Source organism: Squalius cephalus (assembly GCF_949319135.1).
Source record: "Squalius cephalus genome assembly, chromosome: 20".
Classification (NCBI taxonomy): domain Eukaryota; kingdom Metazoa; phylum Chordata; class Actinopteri; order Cypriniformes; family Leuciscidae; genus Squalius; species Squalius cephalus.
Window position 1 is genome coordinate 23507057 of NC_137141.1, and position 18409 is coordinate 23525465.

General features: G+C 35.8%; 1 long non-coding RNA gene across 1 annotated transcript; it reads right to left on the reverse strand.

Moving 5' to 3' along the window:
- Window positions 1-228: 228 nt before the first annotated feature.
- LOC307148258 lies at window positions 229-17316 on the reverse strand. Its single transcript, XR_013819426.1, has 5 exons — window positions 17236-17316; window positions 16286-16432; window positions 13059-13223; window positions 11064-11134; window positions 229-561 (listed from the first exon to the last, which is right to left on the reverse strand). It is a non-coding gene; the product is annotated as an uncharacterized lncRNA (long non-coding RNA).
- Window positions 17317-18409: the final 1093 nt, after the last annotated feature.

Genomic DNA, 18409 nt, shown 5'->3' on the forward strand with positions numbered 1-18409 from the left:
ATGTGCTTAGATTTATTTTTTCTAGAAGAAAATTAAAATGCTTTGCAGTAAGTTCTAGGTTCACAACTAAATTGTTCAATTTAACACTTATTTCAGACAGTTCTTTACTATGAACAATCTGAACAATGTTTTAGAATTTGCATAGCTCTTCTTTCTATTTTCTTCTCACTTTAGAGCTCTTTCCTCATTCATGCTCGTAAGAAGATATCAGAGTACTAGGGCGTTTGGTATGAGCAGTTTCTCGAAAACACGGGTTGTGGCTGTGTTTGTTAAAGAGGTGGGAGGTTTGACAAAAATGTCCTCCCCTCTCTCGGAAGATGATAGTGAGGTTGCCGATAGATCTCCAAGGTGCCGATGCCGAGAGTGGGGACTCGCTGCACTGACGCTTGACAAAATATTTTGGTAGGAAATAAGTCATTACCAGAGCCAATGACAGGCGGACGATGAGTCTGGCATTGATCGGCAGTGGAGGGGGTGATGATCTGTCCGTGCTTGCAAGTAACTCCATAGGGCACCACTCTCTCAGATTTCCCTGCACTGTCCCCATAACCAAGAGGTGGCCTGTGAAAAACAATCATCATCATCATCATCATCATCATCGAAAAAAAAAAAAAAAAATCACTTCATCTCCGCTCACCCCCCACCCCCTTTCAGGGCAGGGGACAAGCTTCTCAGGCTTTGTGCAATTAAACACTCCATCTGTCTGAGAAGCCTACGTCCTCCTGGAGCATTCACAGCCTCTTCTAATTGCAATTCTTATTAGAAATCAAGCACCACACTGAAGACACAATGCATGCATTTCAACATCCCCTCTGCAAAAGAAAAGTAGACAAAAAAAAATCAAGCTAATTAATGATTATCCATAAGCTGCCGATCTGCATAACTGCGGCCGTCCCTCTAGGGTTCAATTCAAGCCTGATTATGATGCCATATATCAGCTTGCATTGTGCTTTATTCACACAAACGGAGGGCAAACTTGCTCGGAAAACACATGTACACTTGAATACTTTATGTATAATGTATGATACAATGTTTCTGCACGGCACAAAGAGTGTGCATCTTTTGATGTGTTCTTCGGGTGAAGTGTGAATTGAGGAAGGCTGGCGGCCAGATGGGACTGCTGGATCAGGTTACCTGTTAAAACTGCGCATCTGCCCCTGCAGTCAATCTCACTGATGTCTGTGACAGGTCGATGGAGCCTGTGCAGGAAGAGCTGAAGCACAGGATGGGAAGAGTGAACTGGGATGGGTCTGACCACTATAACCACCCCCCTCTCAGGGATTTTGGTGGACATGGCAGGAATTCTGTCAGGCCACTTGGTCCTCTGGAGTCAGTGAGACAGAGGGACAAAGGCAGAGTTCAGTTACACAGGGGCCAGGGCCGTGGCACCCAGTCAATACAAAATAGATTTACAGAGTCTCTTACATAAGTTTTTGAAATGTCACAGGCTCCTTTGTCCCCTCTTTGTCTGCAAACATGGTGTCGAGTATTATCACAGATTCGTTCACACAATCGCCTTGGGGAAGATGAGCCTTTTGCTATCCTGTTAACATGTGCCCAAGATCTTCAAAACAATATTATACACTTTTTGTTATAGTGTGCTATGACAATGCCTATCTATTTCTTTTAGATTGCAGAGTACTATTTGCATTAAGGGGAAATACCACCGGCCATGCTAACAGTCTAAACAAAACTACAAAACTTTGACCATCAAGTAAAGAATGTACCTTTTGCTTTTTAATTGGCAATCTGATTTTGAATTGTTGAATTGAATATTGTTTGGTGTTTTTCTAGACAGATGGTTAACATTAGACAAACGTGTGTTCTGTTGTTGCCAATAGCTTTTTTAAACATTTTCTGTCTGAAAAGTATCTTGAGATAGCTATTCATGCTTTTATAACCTCACGTTTGGATGATTGCAATTACTGCGGTATTTCCAAGTCCCAGGTAGCTTGTCTTCAACTGGTTCAGAACACTCGAGAATGGTCGCGAAAATGATCATACCACTCCCATTTTGCAAGCTCTTCATTGGCTTCCAGTCCAATTTAGGATTGACTTTAAAATTCTCCTATACAAACCTTGCTCCTAAACTACCTCTCTGGCCTATTGTCTCCATACAACCCTCCCAGAAGTTTAAGATCTGGTAACCTTAACTTACTGACAGTGCCTTGTTCAAGGTTAAAACGCAGAAGACTTTTGGGGCCTAGATTGTGGAATAGCTTGCATGTTGCGTCTTCTTTATTCGTTTTTGAATCTCTTCTGAAAACGTATCTGTTGTCCTTAGCTTTTAATACATGTTAATTTCGCTCCTTGGTAAGTTTGAATTTTTTGTATTAGTTTACTTTGCTCTTGTACAGCACTTTGGTCCGTCTTGAGGCTGTTTTAAATGTGCTTTATAAATAAATGAAGTTCTGATCTGAACTATTACAATTGTGCATTTTATTTATTTTTGTAGTATTTTAATTATAATATTTTTATTAAATTATATAATATTAATTATTATATATATACATTAATTATATAATAAAAATATATAGCCTAATACTTATTTTTTCTATAATTTATATAATTGGCGTATAATCTATAGTGTATGTAGAGTGTACACATACATTTATATATAGTATAATTACATATAGTGTAAGCTGAAAAAAAGTATTTTTATAATAATGCATATTCTTGTTATCAATTTTTCAGGATTTTTTGATAAATAGTTAAAAAAATAGCATTAATTTTAAATTTTAAATTTATTTTTGTTACAATGTAAAAGACTTTGTCACTTTCGATCAATTCGAGGCATCCTTGCTAAATAGAAGTTTTAATTTAAAAAAAATATATACTGACTCTAAACTTTTGATAGCTAGTGTTAATTCAAAAAATACTTCTGAGAAAGCAGTTAATGCTTATAAGACTAAGTCTGCAGAAGAGATGATTGAGAAATACTGGATATATTGTGTTTAGCTCTTAAAGTGGCAGGTCTTCGAGAGGCCAATAGCTATATAGTACAATTAAATGTGTAGTGTAAAACAAAATTATACTATTATATTATTAAATACTAAAGAAAATACTAATAATATAGGATAATTATAGTTATTATTCCATGTTTTACGCTCATTATAATATATACTTTATGTATTGTATATCATATACTATTTTATAGTTGCATGTTACCAGACATAAAGCAAGAATGTTAGTATTTACATAGGGTGGAAATAGCATCTGCTTTCCTTTACATCTGCCTGAAAATAGCCTCTGTATGTGAACATTAATGTATAAATACCCCTGCATTTACAAAGCCAGATTTCAACGGCTGTGTGGAATCATCCATAAAGCGTTTCACCTGTCACTCACATAAAGGTAAAAGACTGATCTTTGCTCCTTGAATATCTCAGGCAAGAAAGGGTCCCTAACCCCCGTTCCTGGCCTCACTCGTCTATTTTTGATATTCCGCTTATAAGTGATTTGAAAGTTGATTGTGAGCAGACAGTCTGAAACTTTCCTGTCAGCTACTTTAAGGGCAAATAGATAGCCTCATGAATTATGCATAGGAGACAATTTTCTCTCAGTCACTGAGTCATCAATCAGGAGCTTTGCGAGGACCCCAGAATCAGCCAGCCCAGATACATTCAAAGCCACAGGGGCAGTTTGGGCAGCTTTTACGAATTCTCCACTTAAGACAGCAGTGGTGCGCAAAGAAATTCCTTGCTGGCCGCCTAGCCTCACAGTGTTATGCTTTTCGTATTATTTAAAATGCGCAAACTGCAGGTGCAGAACGGTTCCACTTTTCAAACAAAGATGTATTTTTATAAGGCAAATAAATGCAAATATTTGCACGTTTTGTCTTTTTTTTGTTGTTGTTTCTAACAGACGCGTGGCTGAAAGGACCCTCCAGAGCAGCAATTTGATCCATGATTGCATGCATTTACCCATGTAATTGAAATAATGAGAGATGATTGCTTTGAGCTATTAGTCATAAGTTCCTGATCTTTTTGTTTAATCCTGGCATCAGCTGTCAGTGTGCTGGTAGGAGCTTTGGGGAAGAGACACTAAGGATATCATTTGCATCACCTCAGACTGTAATTTTTTTTCCCCTCTTTTTTTTCTTCTTCTTCTTTCTCTCTCACCCTGTCTGTCTGTCTGTCTGTCTCTTTGAGCTGATGTTCTTAATTCTGCGTAGCTCTCCGAGGTGCATGGGAGTGCTCATGATGTTTTGATGGGAACAAAGTAAGACAGAGCCCAAATATTCACGGTACTCATAACCAGGATGTTGTCAGCCGTAAGCAAAATAAAAGTCTTGGCAGCAGGTGTAAGGAAGGTGTAATTCTTCCACCGAGGCCATTTTGCCCTAATGGGGACACACTCTACAACAGCCTGTAACACAAGGTGTTATGTATCACTCCACCAATGACAAACCCTCACAGTGTATTACAAATGAAGTAATAATTCCCCATTGTATCGGGACAGCTGTCTGAGACTATCAAAACAACAAAGGAAAAGAAGCAGGGGGGGGGGGGGAGATAGAACGGCAATTAATCACAACCATTATCTTCAAGACGAATCAAAAGGTGTCAAGCTGTTTTCTAAATATTACTGTGCCAGCAATATTTGATTATGAATTTGACACAAGACAACTACAGCAGGTATCATAAACATCTGGTAATTACAGAGAGACAAAACATTTGCCTTGTTTATATCAGCTGCGGCAGGCAGACTTGTTTAATTGACTTGCATTTTATTGTTAGGCTTCCATTTTAAACTTGTTTAAAAACACATGGTATGTGTTTCAGGTGGTTGGTGGAATGATGTTAATAATAAAGATCGTTGTGACTTCTGGCACCAAGTTGCTTTTGATTATAGCACATTGCATGTTTGTTTTTAACTACACTCTGAAAGCATACATAGATAAAGGGCAAATGAAATCTAATTTGTTTGTTGATGATTTCTCTTTCTCTCAGAACTTTCTTTGACTTTTGTTATCGTTTAGACTCCATGGCATGCATTTGCTTACCATAATATTATCTTTGAAATGCTACATTTTGCTTAACTTAAAGGCATAGTACTGTCAACTGTTCTGTGTAACACAAAATAAGATATTTTGTAAAAATTTGTATATTTTACAATAAAAGTCAGTGCAATCCAGTGTTGTTTTGGACCCCCATTGAGGCAATTTTCAAAACGTAGTATTTTGTGTTCAACAGATGAACGAAATTCATACAGCATTGGAATGACAAGGATAAGTATAATGAGACTTTTGATTTTTTTTTTTTCAACTCTTTAATCTAAAGTAGTATGATTAATGTTTATTTGTCTTTGAAACATTAAAAAAAAAAAAAAAAAAACTTATCACATTTAACTTATAATTATCACATCCCTCCCTGCTAATGTGGAAGCACTGCCGGCCTCTTAACACCAGACATCAAATCTCTTGCTTTTCCGGCTTCTGAAAGCCTCGCCAGATAGTTGCAAGTGAATCTCTTGTATTTTTGAGCAGGAGAGATGGTGCATTAGACAGAGTGACAATTCCTGCAGGTGAAATGTGTGTCAATTCTCCGATGAATGCTCGTGTGTCTCCCTTCATTCTCTATCCTCTCTTCAACCCCTCTCCCAAAGGTAACAGGTATTAGTAAGAGATCTGTACATATTCCCCTGTAGGCTTTCCTTTTAAGAGCATCCTCTTCAAACGCCACTCCTATTCAGCCAAATCTTTCATCTAAAGCATCCACTGCAGGCTATTATGAACCCTGACACTTACAAAAGAGTTTTCTTTTTTCTATCATATCCACCTGCGTGTCAAAGAAATGATGTGACACACATTAGGGGCTGTATTTCTCTCCGAATCTGAGTTCCTGTCTCGAAGGGGAAAGGAACGGTTGGGCGGAATTCACTTTCTGGATGCTTCATTGCTATTCTGAAAGCGCCGCCGCTGTTTGTCTGAGGGTTCGCTTCTTTTCCCTCCGAGTCTTATTCCTTCTGTCAGCACGTCTGTGAGTGCAGGCAGGTACACACATGTGCCAAATAAGCAAGGTCACCTCCAAACTCTCTGAATGTATGAAATCTCTCTACTTTCTGGCAATTTAGTGTTCTTTTCTTTTCTTTTTTTTTTTGTAGCCGGGTGTTTGAGATCCATAACACGATATGGAATACATTCTGCGGTCACTTGCCTGAACTCTCGCGTTCCAGGTGGCCCCGGCGTGCTTTTCTGCTCAGCGGTACGAGGCTTTTTAGAGGCATCGTCTTCCCCCAGACACAATTTCAATGTTCAAAGCATTACAAAGAGGCATGAGAGAGATCTCACTGTTATCGCCTAACACTCTTGCTACCGTAATTAAATAGAAATGCAAAGCACAGAGCAATTTGGGCACCGGTGAAGGCTGGATATTTCCTTTAACAGTTACAATTTAATTGGACCATATCAATTTATTTCACATTTTAAAATGTCATGGCTTCGCAAGAACTAACAAAATTTGCATCCTGCACAGAATGTTATTGCACAAGAGCGAAATAAATATATAAGTCTAAATGCCAGTGTAAATGCCAAGTATTTCGAAAGCCGCTAAAGTAGGCTTGTAAAAGCACAGCATCCACTCTCCTGTGCCTGCTCTTCGCAAAGTTTGCCAAATGCTTTCAGTGCAAGCAGTCGGGCTGGCTTAAAAGGATAGCAAACTGTGTCATGCCATTGTTAGTGTTTTGACATCTGTTTTCAAACTCAAAGAATTACTCATCCACACAACCAAGGAGCTACAACTTTGACACGCAGCCAATGAGGACAAAGGACTACCAATTTGTCCAATAACAAATTATAAAATACACCAGAAGCCACACTGTAAATTAGCCAAGGTCTTTAGATGCCTCTCCAATAATGAGATAAAATGTGCTGCAGTCATTTAAAGAGGATTTTATATCATATGCTTTCCATTGCTGTCAGTAAACTGTGACCCTCGAGTGTGTGTTTCAACAGGATTCTCAGTTAAACTGTTAAACTGCTGTAAATATGAAGCATCAGCAGTCTTTCACCATAAAGCAATGTGCATTTACAAATTCAATTTTCAACCTCTCTGCTTGTTTATTTGATTAAATCATTTTTTTTTTCTCATTGGTGTTATTCTAAAATACATTTGTTTTTTGAACAAATTACAGCATTGCTTTAGGCTAAAGTGATTGTCAACATTTTGTCACCAAAACCACATTAGACCTCAATGTTTAATTTAAAAAATATCTTCTTTTGTCTTTTAAAGAATGTCATACAGGTTTGAAACGGCATGAAAGTGAGTAAATAATGAAGGGATTTTCGGTTTTGAATTAACTACCCCTTTATATTATTAAATAATATATTTTATATTATTTATAAAATTATTATATATCAGTATTATCAATAAACTGCTGTCATTGTAATGCAAGCATTTAACATTTGGCAAATAGCCCATATAAGTTCCTTTACAATTAAAAACCCTTAACCACAGGACCTTCCCTCCATTCACGCCTAATGAATTTCTCTCTGCATCGCTCCTCTATTCCATCTGTTCAGAGCAAATCTGAGTGACATTCTAATGCTTTTCCTCAGCTTTGTAGTGAGTATAGTGATGTTATCATCTTTGACCATTTACATGAAAATATTTCATTTGCTAGATTTCACAGTCTGCTGTGCTTCATGCCTAACAACACCATTATAAAAAAATTGTGATTAATCTCATCTAACATAAAAAAATTGTTTGCATAATATGTGTGTATATATTATTATATTTATATACAGTATATTATGTATATGTGTGTGTGTGTGTATACACTGTAAAAAGTGAATAGTTGGATCAACTTAAAAAAATTACTTAAATTGGTAACACCTAAAGAAATTAAGTTTTCTCAACTTAAATTATCACGTTTTTCACGATAAAACAAGATAATTTATGTTGAGAAAACTTAATTTCTTTAGGTGTTACCAATTAAAGTAATTTTTTTAAGTTGATCTAACTATTCACTTTTTACAGTGTAAATCTATGCATATATATGTGTGTGTATATATATATATATATATATATATATATATATATACACACACACACACACACACACATACTATATTATGTGAACAAGAACTTATGTTAGATTTGATTAATCGATTTAAAAGCACTAACAAAATATTAAGGACATAAATGTTCATTAAAATGTTATTTTAACATTTTCATTCAAATTAACAAATTCAAATTGTGAGAAATGGTAAACAGGTAAAAACTGTTACAGTGTTGTGGAATATGACATTGCTGGAATGCTGAATTGACCAATGAGCTTCCAGAATCAGGACCTTAATATATTATCGTTTAGATAACTGTATAGTACATTTGAAACCATAGTTCTTTACCTTCACACAATAAATATACCGTAACTACTGGAACTGGTTTGCCTTTATACGCCCCCTCTGTCGATATTTTGTTTTTGCTGCATTTGGTGCAAACTGTCACAACAGCCTTCACATTTAGTTCTTTCTTCCAGGCTGGGTGGTGTCTCATTGCGTTCAATTATGAACCCAGATTAATTCATTTCAGTCCCTGCTTTGTTGTTTTAAATGGGTTAAAAGTTGAAAGATGAGCAAACTGTCATATCAGCATACTCCACCGGGGCAGACAAGGAGACGAACCTGCCTGGGAAAAAAAAAAAAAAAAAACTGCCTGTTCAATGAGGCCTCAAATTCCAAAACAATTTATCACCAGATTAAATATCCCTGAAGAGGAGATGGACTTGTCCATGGGCTGTTTGTAATTCAATGCAGCAGCAACATTGTCAAGTGCCAAGGCTGAACTAAGAGACTTATTACTCCTCTGTGACAAGTTTAGCCCCCGGGTGTCTGCAGAAAGCCTCTCGTTACACGTAAAAAGTACCCCCCTTGTAAAAGTGTTGTCTGCGAGTATTTAAAGTCATTATCGCACAGTATTTACAAAACATCCCATCAGAACAGTTTGACATTTGACTGCCTATTTTGCTGATTGTGTACAATAGAGGTGTCATGGTGCTCAAAAAAGCTCTTTGGAATGTGTACAAACTTTGGGCAAAGTTTAGGTTATCATGTAGCACTCAACAGAAATGAAGACGTGCTAAAAGAGAGATAAGACGGAGAGAGAGAACATTCTCTCCCACATTCCTTACCTGCACCTTGTGGTGAGGAACCAGTTCACTGACACATGATGAATTAGCCCTCTCATTACAGAGGACAGGAGTTTTTCTTTCTAAACAGAGGAAAGGGCTCAGAGCAGCAGCTTTCCAGGCGTTTGTCAGTGACTTAATGACTCTGTTGAAATGTGGAAGTACATACTGGTAAAACAAATAAACTAACACAGGCAACAAAATACCAATAATAATTGAATATATGTGTGTATATGTGTGTTTATGCATATGTAATATTCTATGATACCAGCTTTGAGCTAATATATATATATAAATATAAAGTAATAATTTTTTTTAAATTATATTTAAACCTATTATTATTATTATATTTTAATAGCTTTTAAGATTTTTTTAATTTTCAATAATGTTTTTCTTAATGTTTTTTAGTCACAGAAGTACTCAAACTTACATATAGCCTGCGTGATGATTGTTATGAAATGAATAGTTTGTTTGAATTGATAATAATCATTTTATGATAAACCATATTATACCAAAATCATTTCCATGTCTGCAGTCCTCAACATGTTTTATGATCTTTTCTCTTATCAACTCTCTCATTACACTGTAAAAAATTATATGATAAATAAGTTGACAACATATGTTTTTACGTTGCTTTAACTCATCAAAATAAGTTACGCCATTTAAGTCCGTTTCATGTAATTTAAGTTGAAATGACTTCAACATTCAAGTTGATTGTACTTTGTAAAAAAAAAAAAAACAATTGCTGATTTCAATTTTTTAGTGTACCGGTCTGTCTTGGAGGAGATTGTTTATAGATACCAGAAAGTCTCCTTGCTTTCAATCAATGATGTTTCATTTAACTTTAGGCTGTGTTGCTTATTATACATACAGCTCTTGTTGCCTTCTTGTTTATACAACAATCAAATCTGAGCAGTGTGCAGAATAATGACACAAAGTCAAAAGTTGAATCAGTCCAATGTAGTGATCACAATAAGAGGAAAGGAAAGTAAGATAACAAACATATCTGATTTCCGAGGCCAAGCTGTTTCATAACAGACAAGAATGAAATCTATTGTCTCGAACATGCTTGAAAATGGCAAAAAAAATCGGTTTTATCAGTTCTGGTAGTCATATCAAGGACGTGTTTAGCAACAATGCGTGTCAGGATCATGCAAGAGAAGAGGAAACAGTTCGAATATACCATGCATCTGTGATACCCATCTGTTTAGAATTAGGCTTGGGATTTAGGAGGCAGTCAGTCATAATATTTGGCTATCTTGGACCTTTTTCTCTGGAAGACCTCCCCCTCTCCGTCCTGGGAATCGCCCTCCATTTGCTACTACAAATAAACTTTGGATTCATTCACCAAGTTTGGTGACAATTGGATGTAAACTGTTTTCATCACTTTAAAGAGAGATTTGCCTCTTTGCCTCTCTAGTGAAAACACCTTTTGACTTGAGCCAACAGTGCAAATTATAGAGGAAAAACAAACAGTCTGGGAGGGAGCGGACCTTTTTGTTCCGTGCATAGATACGGATGAAAAGCCCCTGTTTTGGCGGATGAAGGATTGTCACGGACATGGTGTACACACCTGTTATTCCGTCTCTTTTCCATTATGAACACCTTCACGACAACAAAGCTGCTCCGAGCAAAAGACACCACCCATTCTTTCGTCCACTGTCGTGTTTTCTCCACAAGAATAAACCCCATTAGCACCTTTAGAGTAATTATACCCTCTCAGGTGTCGTTTAATACCTCAACTTGACAGGTTTTCAAGACTCCCTGTCATGTTTTGGAAAGTCAGAACTCTTCATGTGACGTCAAAGGATGGGGCATTTACTTTTCGACAAAAAGAAATAAAAATAATAGTGACAGTAATGATCATTTTGATGTTTTAAAGTGTTTGGGTGTGGCCACAGAACACATGTATCATACACACACACATTATTCACCTGATCCCACTCCTTGTTATCATCTTTGTTTCTCCTCCTCTGTCAAAGATCCCCAACAAACCGTGTTTCACCTGCAGAAACACAATGTAAACAAGTGACTGATGGCTTCTAATAATGAATGTAAAGAGCCATTGTTCTGTGTGGAGTCATTGCCTCATGTAAAGATTTAGTGTCAGGCCTCAGGGTTGCTACCTAATGCTTGTCTCACTTTTCCTAATAAACATCAAAGAGAGCTTGTCTTTAAAAGTCACAATAAAGCACATAGGTAGAGGCCCGGAGTATGCAGGGCGCTCATTCAGCAGACACCCACCCATGTCATTGTGCCGATGGGTAGATATCTTAGATGTCAGGGGATGCCCTACGTGGCTTACTCGAAATGAACTCGGCAGAGCTGCCAAATCCCTACAGGAAAGGAAAAGGTTGTGTGTTTGTTGATGCGAGGAGGGCTTGTCTTTTGTGAAGGTAATTATCCAGTGTGCAAACATAGTCTTTTGGCTTCAGCATGAGTACAGATGTGTGTTTTGTTTGTCTTGTTTGTGAATGCATGTAAGCATCTCCTGGGGGGAAAAAATCAAACCACAGGCCTCAAGGTCAGAAGTTCAGTCGTGATCTCAGTTCCGCCTGAAATCATGGAACGATCTCACTTTGATGTCTTTGATAGATGTCTTTTTTATAAAATCTTGATCTTATAGATCTTATAAAATCTATAAGATCTTGGTATATAAATGACACATTAAAACTATTTTTTTCATGCATCAACATTATTTTTGCTAAATTTTATGTTTATATTTTATATTTCATTCATTTAACTGTCATACCCCCGGTTTCAAAGACAAGGTTTAAGCTAGTCCCAGACTAAAATTCATGTTTGAGTGCCATTGTTTAGTCTCAAGATGGACATTAGTAATGGTTCTTTTTTCTAAGATACGTTTATAAAAGCTACGTAAATTGCTAATTGAAGGTCTAATCCTGGATTAATTTAAACCATGTCTGTGAAACCAGGCCATAGTCTATGAACATCAATCATAAAAAAAATAATATCATTTCTAAAATAACATTATAAAGCATTTCAATATTTTTTGTCTGAAAATTATTGATTTCACTAATTACAACTGTCCCACACTCTGAACAGTTTTGCTTCACTTTATTGAAAGCTATTGTACTTATCAAGAGGAATAAATGTATATATCACTTAAATATTGTTTGTATATAATTTCAAGGCAACCTGTAGTTGTGCAAAAAATATTTAATTGTGTGTATTTAGGATAAATGTGAAATTAGCTATTTAAAGGAGCCTGTCATTATTTGCCAAAAATGCCATTTCCATCACATTATTAAACATTTTGAGATGTGGTGGACATTTTAATTACTTTCAGAAGATAAAAAATGACTTTATTTTGATGGTCCCTTTTGAGCGTGCTGTTGACTACAAGTAACTTTGCAACTATATGTCAACTAACTTTCATTGGAGTATAAGTAGACTGTCTGCTTAATATCTGCAAACACTTTATTGTGATGGTCCTCCAACAGACACTCTACTGACTATAAGTAATTTTGCAACTGCATGTCAACTTAATCTAACCCTAACCCTACCAGTTTATTAATACTTAACTAACACTCTAATGAGAGTTAGTAGACATGTAGGTGCAGCGTTACTTATAGTCATCAGAATGTGTTAAAGGGACTATCAAAATAAAGTGAAACCAAATAAAATAACAGAATTAACATTTAATGTAATATATTTGGACATCTTTAATGAAATGAGTGAGAGTGTGAGAAGTGTGTTTTAAGTCTGCACGACCAAAAGTTGGATTAATTCTGAAACCTTACACTTTTTTTCTTTTTCTGAATAAATCCAAATATAATCTCAGTTTGATTGTTTTGTTTAATTTTAATTGAGTGTATTACATTAAAGAGTGTTTGTCTCCCTCTTTTAGAGAAGGGGTGTGGACTCTAAATGCTGTCGAGGTAAAAACTGAGGTCGTGAGAGCTCACCTCTAATATGTGCTTTGGAGGACAGTTGGCTGTGGGGGCTATTGGTATCCGTGGCAACCGCTGATAAGGATCATTAGTGGGGTCATTGGTTACTAAGGAAACCCATGAGGTTGTCAGCAGGCGGGGGCAACTGGTCAGATTCGTGCTTCTGGAGCACAGCACATCCTGTGAGAAGATAGACTAGAGGTTAACCATAGCGGAGAATGTGGTTGTCGGGGGTCAGAGATAGTGTCTCTGGTGAAATTGCACCCCTCTTGGAAAGAGTGCCAAAAACAAAGCTCTAATAAGTAAGCAGCACACTTGATACCACTCTTTGTGGTGGTCCATACCTGTCCAGGCATGCAGATGAAAACACAGGTCTGATACGAACTCATAAGCAGCCCAGAGCCGAAAATCCATGTTATGAAACTATACAGAAATAGGGGCCAATTGTGATTTTGGTTACACTTTATTTTAAGGCGTCTTTGTTACACTGTAATTATACATTTATTATTAACTAATATTAAATAGCCTAACTACATGTACTTACGATTAGGATTAGGGTTTGGTTTGGTTTAGGGTTAGTTGCATGTAAGTATGCACAATTTTTATACTATTACTATAACTGAATGTAACATGTAACAATGGCACTGTAAACTAAAGTTTGACTATTGACTGATATCCCAGAGGAAAAGGTTTCTGCATAGAGGTTGCTCTTTCAAAGTTAATAGAGATCTCATTTACGTCTTTTTGAAGAATGAGAAATACAAAAATAAACACAAATGAGACAAATTAGATAGAGTTATAAAATGAATACAATGTTAGTCATTGGGGCATTTGATTCGAAATGTTTGAGTTCAGACTTGGATATCTTGGCAAATGTGAGTTTGAGACTTTTTTGAGACCTCTGAAGAGACACAGTTCAGATTTTCTGGAGACTTTTCTCATCTTCTTCCGGTTTTTCTGAATAACTAAAAATGCTTCTGGCAATTATACAACTTTCAGTTCAGTTCAACTTTCAGTTCAATGAGTTCAGTTATTCAGAAAGTGCACTTGCCAAATATAATACATTTTAAACATAAAAATGTGTACAAAATTCACAGTGCAAGCACATACACAGTGGTCAAAAGTTTGGAAACATTACTATTTTTAATGTTTTTGAAAGACGTCTCTTATGCTAATCAAGCCTGCATTTATTTGATGCAGAAAAAAAACAGTAATATTGTGAAATGGTATTGCAATTTAAAATATTTTCTATTTGAATATACTTTGAAATATAATTTATTTTTGTGATGCAACTCTGAATTTTCATCACCCATTACTCCAGTCTTCAGTCATGATCCTTAAGAAATCATTGTAATATGCTGATTTGATACTCAGTTATTATCAATGTTGGAAACAATATTTTTTTGGAACCTATGATACTTTTTTCAGGATTCATTGATGAATAAAATGCAAAAAATAACAGCATTTATTCAAAATAGAAATCTTTTCTAACAATATAAATCGTTACTATATATTTTTTAATCAATTTAACACATCCTTGCTGAATAAAATTATTATTTCCTTTCTAAAAAAAGAAAGAAAAAAAATGACTGACCCCAAACTTTTGAACGGTAGTGTTACAAAATATTACTATTTTAAATAAATGCTGTTCTTTTTTTAACTTTTTATTAGGGCTTTCAAAAGATTAATCGCGATTAATCGCATCCAAAATTAATGTTTGTGTTTACATAATATATGTGTGTGTACTGTGTATAATTATTTTGTATATATAAATACACACACATGCATGTATATATTTAAGAAATATTTGCATACATATACTGTATATATATTTATATAGTTTATATTATATATTAATATATATTTTTTTATATATAAATAACACATTTTTCTTAAATATATACATGCATGTGTGTGTATTTATATATACAAATTTAATTATACACAGTACACACACATATATTATTAAAAACAAACTTTTATTTTGGATGCGATTAATCGCGATTAATCTTTTGACAGCCCTACTTTTTATTCATCAAAGAATCCTGAAAAAAGTATCAAAAGAAATATCACAAGTGTTTCCAACATTGATAATGAATCAGCATATTAGAATGATTTCTGTCTCTTATGCTCAAGTCTCCTATTCTCACCACTGCATTTATTTAATCAAAAATACAGTAAAAGAAGTAATATTGTGAAATATTACACAAGACCCTTTTTCTATTTGAATATATTTTAATTTACTTCTGTGATGCAAAGCTGAATTTTGCATCATTACTCCAGTCTTCAGTGTCACATGATCCTTCAGAAATCATTCTATTGCTGATTTAGTGCTTAAGAGACATTTCTTATTATTATCAATGTAGAAAACATTTGCTGCTTTAGGAAGTTTATAAAACTTTCAGACAAGGCTTTGTCAAGCCAACATAAAAGTTTACTTTCTTGTTTTAAAGGAAAAAAAAATGAAAGCGTATAGATCTTTTTAAATGAGATCAAACAGGAAGACAACAGTGCAACTGCTTCTAACAGTGATGTACTATCAGTGCTAGCGCTGTGGTTTTCACCAGGGTGCATGGCATTCATCAAACACTCTCGGACATTTTTTCAATTAATCTGAACCTTAAATGGATTTTCTCATGGCACAGAGCATGCAAAGTTTCCATGGTGATGGAAACCACTGCTCAGCATCTCCTCTGTAAAAAGCCACAGTGACTGACATGCGTTGAATACTACAAAAAGAATGTGAGGAGGAAATGTGCACATTAGAATATGCACATAGCATTTACCCTGTGACAACTCCCTGATGTGTTAAAACACAATTTGCCTCAAGTTGGGAAAGAAACAGACTATGTTTTAAAACACCAAACTAGCCATACGTGATAAGAAAACTGATGAATCGTAGCTGCGCCTCTGCCGAGAGGAAATCTTTTGGAATCAATTATTACAATGCCACAGCTAATAATTGTTGATGAATACATGTAAGGTGTTTAAATTGACAGCATTATTTTAGATTTGTGACACTCCCTCAGAGAATTTTAAACAGATTGCATTGTCAAAAGTGTTATGCCTACTAGTTAGATCAGTACGGTGGCTTCTATACCATAGATCTAGAATGAATCCCGGTGTTCTCTGCAATCACTGTCATGACAACATGAGTGCCTATGGCCATGTCGGAGAAATGGCCCCTGCTGACTGCCATCTTGTCTTTTTTTTTTCTTTCTGGGGGACAAAGACTGTTGTACCTTTCAAGGGTGATTCTAGGTGTATCCAGTTTCACTCGGCGCTCTCTCTCCCGCCCATTTGTAAAGGCAAAGATCATTAGCCTCTAAAATTACGTTCCTCCTTCGCTACTTTTTCCAACAGCCCAGTTCTTCTCCTCTCCATCACACCTAGACAAATTAAACATGCTGCAAATGAGATGCTGTCTCGCCATCCACACCATCTCATAGTGTTTATTTTCATTCAATAGCAGGGGTTATTCTGAGGTCTCTTTCTCAGCTAATCTTTTAAATGGTTGCTTGTCTTTAAGATCAGGTTTGATACGACCCTCTGAAATGCCACCCACATAAGGAAACAATATCAGTGTTTGAGTGATCCGCTTAACTTATAAACAGTGTTAGCGTTGAGAATCGCCACAGAAACCTTCTGATAAAAGCAGAGATGATGATGTTTCATGAAACTGTCTTTGTGTGTGTGTGTGTGTGTACACAAATCCAAATAAATAAGCATATCGCAGGATTTTACACAGTTTAGAAGTGAAGAATTGGCTCCCTTTCAATACCTGAATTTGAATGTGAACTGAATTGGCCACACCCCACAGAAAGCTGAATTAGAATTTGAATGTGAATTAAAGGAAGTCTGCTTCCTCTACCTTGGTCTGTAAATGTGTTCAATGTAAATGAAATGAGTATAAAAAATGACGTACAAATGTATAATTACATTAAAGGGGCTTTAAGAATTTTCATATAGCCTATTAATTGTTTTTTGTATTGCCAATGTGTGAACAGCTTCTAACGAAACTTTTAAAAAAAACGAGACCTTCCTGACTCCCTAGGTTGTCTATGAAAGCACAAGAAATAAGTTCACTTTACAGCCACCGGTGTCGCTAATGACAAGGGATAAGGCTTTGTCAATCCATCATTCAAAATTACATGTATTTCGTTGAATTGTGTATGCTGTTTGTTAGGCCTACCTGAAATCTACGGATCCCCGCACATGACATGCAGGAAACAAATAGGCTAAATCGTGCGCATTGTTTACTATTTGGTTCCCTCGATTTATAAATCATGCGCACGATTTACTATTCCGTTCCGTTGATTTGCTATATCGTGCACACGATTTATAAATCGAGGGAACAAATTAGTAAATCGTGCGTGCACACAATTTAAAAAAAAAAACTTCTTGCACGTCATGTGCGGGGCTCCGTAGAAATCAAATCTAGGAATTGGATTTAAGAACCTCGAAATCAATTCTCCAGTATTTCTGAACTGTGCACAACTCTGGTTTATTGAGAGAAAACGTTAATAAATGTGAATTTTAGTTTAGTTATTTTAGTATATTTATGGCCATCATTTTCTAGTTTAATGTTTTGTTTCTTTATTTTCATTTGGTACATTTTTTTGATTTCTTAAATTTTGGAGGTAAAGAAATATTTTGTAAATTACCAAATTACTGAAACACACATAATCCTTTTTAATGCATATAAAAAAAACAGTTTGTTAGTGTTTGTTGTCACTACCAGGAACTCCATTTCCTCAAATGTCTTCTGGGAAAATCAACAGCATGCACACTATCATAATAGGAACCAGGTTATAGGAGCCATTCAGGAGGAGGTTACCCATAACCCACATACCCATCAGGAAACTTCTATGTGTAACTTTTTTCATGTTAAATAGTTGAATAAACTTTAAAAACTGAATTTGTCATACAAAACGTAAGTTGGATTTTTTACAGTGTGTTTTCAGATAGATTCTGTTTGTGTTTAGTGCAGCAGTACAATGCTGCATTGCTTTATCCCATGTGTCCAACTGTAGACCAAAATATTTAGTTATTTTTTTAAATCATACCAATTTACGTATTTCATTTTGCAGAGGTGCTGTTCAATTAGTGGCTTGTTCGGCCCCATAGAGGTGCCACTTATACTTATTGACTGTGCCTGTGCCAGTTCTGGGGTCAAGTTGTTTCAGTTGGTAGTGCCAAGGCAGGTGCTAAAGATTAGTGCCACCAAGAGTGTATGTACCTTGAAGAGGCAGTGTTTTATCTGAAAACTGAATTGTACTAAGACGTATTCAACACAAACAGTAGGACACTGTAGTAATACTGAAAGGAATTTTTTGTTTATATTTCAAGCCGGTAATCTGGATTGC